The sequence below is a fragment of the Triticum aestivum genome, chromosome 7B (genome assembly GCF_018294505.1).
Source record: "Triticum aestivum cultivar Chinese Spring chromosome 7B, IWGSC CS RefSeq v2.1, whole genome shotgun sequence".
Lineage (NCBI taxonomy): Eukaryota > Viridiplantae > Streptophyta > Magnoliopsida > Poales > Poaceae > Triticum > Triticum aestivum.
In genome coordinates, this window is record NC_057813.1 from 465077673 (window position 1) to 465084839 (window position 7167).

Here is a 7167-nt window from a genome sequence, read left to right on the forward strand (position 1 = left end):
CGTGCCTCGACTACCCTTTGCGGGCGTGTCTCTCCAAGAAAGCGCGTCATTTGTAACAACTGGAATACAGAGGAACGACACAAATAAAGCATTTCATTCAGTCAACTATCTTGAATAAAGCATGTTCATCATGTCAAGTCTCACGGCTGCTTACAAATTAAAGTTCGCAGTGCTATTTGCCCCATCATAATTTGAGAAATCCGTTACAACAAAACAAGTGGAGCATGCCATATCAAGACCACACACAGACAGGCACGTCGAGCGTGTGATGTCGCTACGGTACAAATGTATTGTTCGAAACCCTAAAAAGATTGCTCTAATAGACACTTGTTTCCTGTGACTCCTTGAACCGCCGGATGACGTTCCAACTGCTCTTGTCGATTACCCATTTTGTACGACAAAGTAATGATCACATTCCTTTTTACCGCATCCATTTGCCTCTTCTTCGTCGGCCGCCACAACCCTCCCCCCTCCCCCCCTCTCCCTGCGACCATGAACGACAAGAAACTAACAACAGAGACCAAACACATCACTACCCATAGCACAGTAATTAAGCTACAGTAATCCTCCATTAATGATGCCATGTCATCAGGGTTACTGTTGCTAATCTCACTTAGATTCAAAATCGGTTCAAATTTAAATTTAATTACAAGTCCTATTTCTTCGATCAGTAAAACAAAAAATGTTCGTTGTGTTCCAAATATTCTCTAAGAAATTTTCATGAATTAACAAACATCATTTGGTTATTTAAAATGCCCTTAAGGTATTTAGAGTTGGACCAGCAGCACTTAAGTGATCCATTTAAATTCAAGGCTAAATTTGAACAACTCCATTTGGCCCCAAACTTTTTGTGCAACCCTGTAATGCTGTCTAATATTTATATACCAAATCTCATAATTAAACAAAGATCATTGGCCAGCAAAACCAAATAGAAAACATTAGTTAAGGCAGATACAGAAAAAAGGGGAAAAGAAAGAAGTGCTACTGTAACTTGGCCCGGCCGAAGCCACAGCGCGGCCCAGCCCACCTAGCAGTCCTTCTCCTTTCTCGCTACAGGATGGGGAGGCAGGGGAGGTCGTGACACACACCCACGGTGCCATGGAGGTGGATGGCCACCACGTGCCCCTCCCCAACCCTACTTAGGTGTTCCCCGAAACCCTAGCTCGCCCTCTCCCATCCCCCTGGACCCCCATCGCCCTCCCTCTCCCATGGCTCGATTTTGAGCTCGCAAGCACACGCGGTCACCACTTCCTCGCCGTCGGTGACGCGTCCACCGACCTCTCCGGCGGGCGGGAGCACGTCCTGGGCGTTCTTTGCGCTCGTCCGCGTCCGTTCCGGGCATCGGATCTAGGAGGGGAGCTGCGTAGCCATCGCCATCAACCTCTTCTTCTCTGCTTCGGCCATCGCACGTCGTCGCCGCCGATGTACACCACCGTGACCACACTGAGCCTGCCTCGAGCACGCTTTGCACAACTACGGGCTCGCGGTGAGCCTACCTCCCTTTCCATCCTCTCTCCGTGCTCATTCGCGTGCTCCGACGCTCGATCCGCCGTGGAAGAAGCTCGCCGCTGCCGCCTAGCTCCCATCGCTTGCCTCCTGCTACTGCGCCGATGTGCTGCCGCGCTCCGCGCGCCCGGCCTGCCCAACCACGCCGACCCGAAACCGCCGCACGCCCGGCGCTGCTGCTATACTTGTTGCCGCGCCCCTGCAGCCCCCGTGCGCCTTCACTCGCGTTGTTGAGCCCGCCCCGCTCGCCGCATCCGCTCACTCTACCTCTCTTGCGCCCACACGCCACCCCGCTGCCGCGAGCTGCTCTGTGCCACCCGCTCGCCTAGCCGTCACCCCACGCACGGCCTCGCCTCGCGTGCTGCAGCCTCCCTCCCCTGTCGCGCCCTCGACCCCCGCGCGCGCGTAGCCTGTCCTGCCGCCTCCCGCGTCGCCCCACACCGCTGGCGCCCGTGGCCGCTGCCGCTCGCCTGCTGCACCCGCTCTCAGCCTCTAGCCTCGCCGCTCACCCACCGCTGGCTCCTGCCGTCGACCGCCCCGCCTCTGGCCACCACACTTCTCACGCTCGCCACGGACGACCGCCTCGCCTACTCCTGCTGCTCGCCAGCGCCGCCGAGCCACCCCCTCCGCGCCCGCGGCTGCTCCCACCGGCGTCCCGCTGCTGTACCCCCCCTCGCGAGCCCCGCAAGCCGGAGCTCTAGTCGGCCGGTCGCGCCCATGGCCTCGGCCATGGCCGGCGACGCCCGAGCGCGCTGTGTGCGTGTGGGTTTGGGGCCAACCCCCTTTTCTTTTTGTTGTTTTTTAGGTATGACCATGATTAGTGCTAACCCCCCTCTAATAGTCCATGACTGTGGGCCCAAGGCCACTAACTAATTAGTTAAGTTTTTGTTTAAAAATATGTTAACTGGTCCTGAGTTAATGACATGCCGGTCCCACTGGACCCGCTGACCAGTCAACCTTTGACCAGTCAACTGCTGAGTCAGCAGTTGACTCGCCCCACTACCAGCCCCTCTAGTGCACTCTGGGTGCAGTGCGCCGGGTGCACCCAGCCTTTTCTGGAGATTTTCAAGATTAAAAATAATTCCAGGACATTTCAGAATGTGTTTAAAACTTTGAAAAATCATATAAAATAACCCGTAATTCGGATGAAAAAGTTTTATACATGAAAGTTGCTCAGAACGACGAGACGAATCTGATCGTAACGTCTGTTTCTATATTGGAACCCTCTACGTAGGTGAACCCATAACTTTTAGCCTGTGTCCGGTAGATGAATAGTGCATATACACTGGTTAATAAATACAACCTTAAACCTAGAATAACTAAAATGACTTAGACATATCTTTAGGCAACCCTGCACTGCATCATAGCATAGCATACTCTGTGTTGCATATGTTTGCTGTCTATTTATCTGTTTCCTCCCCCTCTTCTCTCTCGTTAGACCCCGACGTCGACGTAGCTCTCGAGACTGATGCAGCCCTAGAGTACAACTACATCTATGACGACCAGACCTTTGCCGCAGAGCTTCCAGGCAAGCAAACCCCCCTTGTTCATTCCGATATCGCCCATTTCTTTCTGTCTCTTGCTTGAATTAGAACTGCTACCACTTTTGTATGATCCTATTCTGATGCATAGCCTGTTTTTGTTACTTGCTTTCATACCTTACCTGCTTAGTATAGGTTGGTTAGAGACCCATCAGAGACCCCACCTTATCCCTACTGCCCCGCTGGATCTTTAGAAGATTCGCACAACGAGATGGACAACCAGGCCCCAACACCGCACATCACCCCCCTTCGTTGCACGACACTACTTGGTTACTATCGAGTGCCGAGGGTGATACCTCGTCAACACTTCTGATGTTAACCTTGTAGGTTAGTTCATTGGTTGTGGTCATCGAGGGTGATTCCTCCTTCACCACTCCTGATAACGACGTTGTCGTGCAACTCCTCAAGAGTGGACCTCGATGGTGATTCCTCCTAGGTTCACCTTGACGATTACATCAGGTGGAATTCCATCGAGGGTGATTCCTCAGGGTTCCCCCTTGGTGTTTTGGACACACGGTTACTATGGCTTTAACACATAACCATGATACTAAAGTCGGGTCGGCCCTGAGGGGTACCCACGCGAGCATATTTGCGAGTGATGTGGAGTCGGGTTGACCTGGAAGGTACCCACGAGATAACTACGTGGCGTAGCTGGGCATTCTTAGCCCTTGCCGCAAGTCCACGAGATGGGGCGACGGAGTCACATCGATCGTGAGTCTCTGCTCGTTACCGCGTGCTCCTAATTCACTATTGGTTTGGATATTTGATCCGAGTAGGCCTCTGGCCTTTTTCGCACTAACCAACACGCAAAAATAAGTATGGGCACTCTGCGTCGTACGATTCTTCCGAAAGCTCACCGACGTCAGCGATTGAGCGGTGCGCGCCGGGTTGTACTGGAATGCCTTCTCTTGTATAAGGGAGGCTAGGTCTGCTCACAGGCCGCATTCGCAACGCGCAGGATTGCAAAGGACGATTGGCCCATGACCCCATTCGCATTTAGGATGTAGACCAGCGTGCTGGCCTCTTTGTTGAGCCTAGGTGGGACTGTGGTGTGTTGATCGGCCGAGGCCGGTCATGACCTGATGGTGTGTTCGGCCGGAGTTGATCGAGCGTGTTGGGTAAGTTTGTGCACCCCTGCATGGGAGAAAACATCTATCGATAGTCTGTCCTATGGTAACGGACGCTCGGAGTTGTATCTTGATCGATACAACTAGAATTGGATACTGAATCCTGAGGCGTGTAATGGATATGTGGCTCTGAGATTGCTTCCCTGCAGGGAGTCGGGGAAGGATCTCTGAGCGTTATTTCTACAACATGTTTGTTAAATATAAACTGCTCTTCTATACTCTTCTGATTGCCGCAAGATGCTTGCAGCTGCTTGATGATGCTAGTCTTCGATAGGCTAGGTTTTCCCCTTCTCTTCTGGCATTCTGCAGTTCAGTCCACAAATACTACCCATTTCATTGATACCGATGCATATGTATAGATCCATACTTGCATGTACTTTGGATGAGTACTCATGGTTGCTTCGCTCCCCTTTTTCCACCTCTTTCCATTCTTCTCGGATGCTGCTACCAGATGGTGGAGCCCAGGATCCAAACGCCACCTTCGATGATGACTACTACTACACCGAGGCTACGTGGATGCCGCCGCCAACTAGGACTAGTTAGGAGGCTCCCAGGCAAGAGGCCCTGCCTTTTCTATCGATGTTGCTTTTGTGCTAGCCTTCTTAAGGCAAACTTATTTAACTCATGTCTGTACTCAGATAATGTTGCTTCCACTGACTCTTGTGTTTTCGAGCTTATGTATTCGAGCCCTCGAGGCCCCTGGCTTGTAATATAAACCTTGTATTATTTTTAATTTGTGTCTAGAGTTGTGTTGTGATATCTTCCCATGAGTCCCTGATCTTGATCGTACACATTTGCGTGTATGATTAGTGTACCATTGAATCGGCGGCGTCACAAGTTGGTATCAGAGCCGAGTACCTGTAGGAATCCCCTTTCCAACTTCTTAGCCAAAGTCGAGTCTAGTCACTACAAAACTTTTACTAACATGGCTGTGTATCTTACATGCCCACGTTGCCATTGGGTGGCATTAGGATCTTTTATTCCTCGTCCTTACTCTGGGATTCTGATCTCTCTTCTATTCGGGTTAAAAGATTTTGCTAACTCTAACTTTAGGTTCTCATAGCTACTTTCCCCGGAGAGCCCCTTGATACGTCTTCAACGTATCTATAATTTTTGATTGTTCCATACTATTATATTACCCGTTTTGGATGTTTATGGGCTTTACTTTACACTTTTATATCATTTTTGGGACTAACCTACTAACCGGAGGCCCAGCCCGAATTGCTGTTCTTTTGCCTATTTCAGTGTTTCGAAGAAAAGGAATATCAAACGGAGTCCAAACGGAATGAAACCTTCAAGAGTGGTCTTTTTGGAACAAACGTGATCCAGGGGACTTGGTGTGGGCGTCAAGCAACAGAGGAGGCGGCCACGAGGGTGCCCGACGCACCCTCTTCCTCCTATATATACCCACGTACCCTCGAGGAGCACCACGAAAAACTATTTCCACCGCCGTAACCTTCTGTATCCGCGAGATCTCATCTTGGAGCCTTCGCCGGCGCTCCACCGGAGGGGGAATCGACCATGGAGGGCCTCTACATCATCTCCAAGGTCCTTCCGATGAGTTGTGAGTAGTTTACCATAGACCTTCGGGTCCATAGTTATTAGCTAGATGTCTTCTTCTCTCTCTTTGAATCTCAATACAAAGTTCTCCTCGATCTTCTTGGAGATCTATTCGACGTAACTCCTTTTGTGTTGTGTTTGTCGAGATCCGATGAATTGTGGGTTTATGATCAAGTTTATCCATGAGAAATATTTGAATCTCCTCTGGATTCCTTTATGTGTGATTAAGTTATCTTTGCAAGTCTCTTCGAATTATCAGTTTGGTTTGGCCTACTAGATTGATCTTTCTTGCAATGGGAGAAGTGCTTAGCTTTGGGTTCAATCTTGCGGTGTCCTTTCCTAGTGACAGCAGGGGCAGCAAGGCACATATTGTATTGTTGCCATCGAGGATAAAAAGATGGGGTTTATATCATATTGCATGAGTTTTTCCCTCTACATCATGTCATCTTTCTTAATGTGTTACTCTGTTCTTTATGAACTTAATACTCTAGATGCATGCTAGATAGCGGTCGATGTGTGGAGTAATAGTAGTAGATGCAGGCAGGAGTCGGTCTACTTGTCACGGACGTGATGCATATATACATGATCATGCCTAGATAATCTCATAATTATTCGCTTTTCTATCAATTTCTCAACAGTAATTTGTTCACCCATCGTAATACTTATGCTATCTTGAGAGAAGCCACTAGTGAAACCTATGGCCCTCGGGTCTATCTTTTATCATATAAGTTTACCATCTACTTTTATTTGCATCTTTACTTTTCCAATCTATATGATAAAATACCAAAAATATATTTATCTTATCATATTATCTCTATCAGATCTCACTTCCGCAAGTGGCCGTGAAGGGATTGACAACCCCTTTATTGCGTTGGTTGCGAGGTTCTTGTTTGTTTGTGTAGGTGCGTGGGACTTTTGAGGAGCCTCCTACTGGATTGATACCTTGGTTCTCAAAAACTGAGGGAAATACTTATGCTACTATTGCTGCATCACCCTTTCCTCTTCAAGGAAAACCAACGCAAGCTCAAGACGTAGCAAGAAGTATTTCTGGCACCATTGCCGGGGAGGCTTACACCAAGTCAAGTCAAGATTTGACCTCCCGCCAACGTGCGATTTCTGGCACCGTTGCCAGGGAGGCTTACACCAAGTCAAGTCAAGATTCGACCTCCCGCCAACGTGCGATTTCTGGCGCCGTTGCCGGGGAGGTCTTCGCTCAAGTCAAGACATACCAAATACCCATCACAAACTCATCTCCCTCGCATTACATTATTTGCCATTTGCCTCTCGCTTTCCTCTCCCCCACTTCACCCTTGCCCTTTTATTTGCCCTCTCTTTCCCAATCTCCTCTCTCCGTCGCTTGTCTTCTTGTGTGCCTGTTTGCCCTCATGGCTTTGCCTAAGAACACCGACCTTCATCTTAGAAGGTTGGAAGAG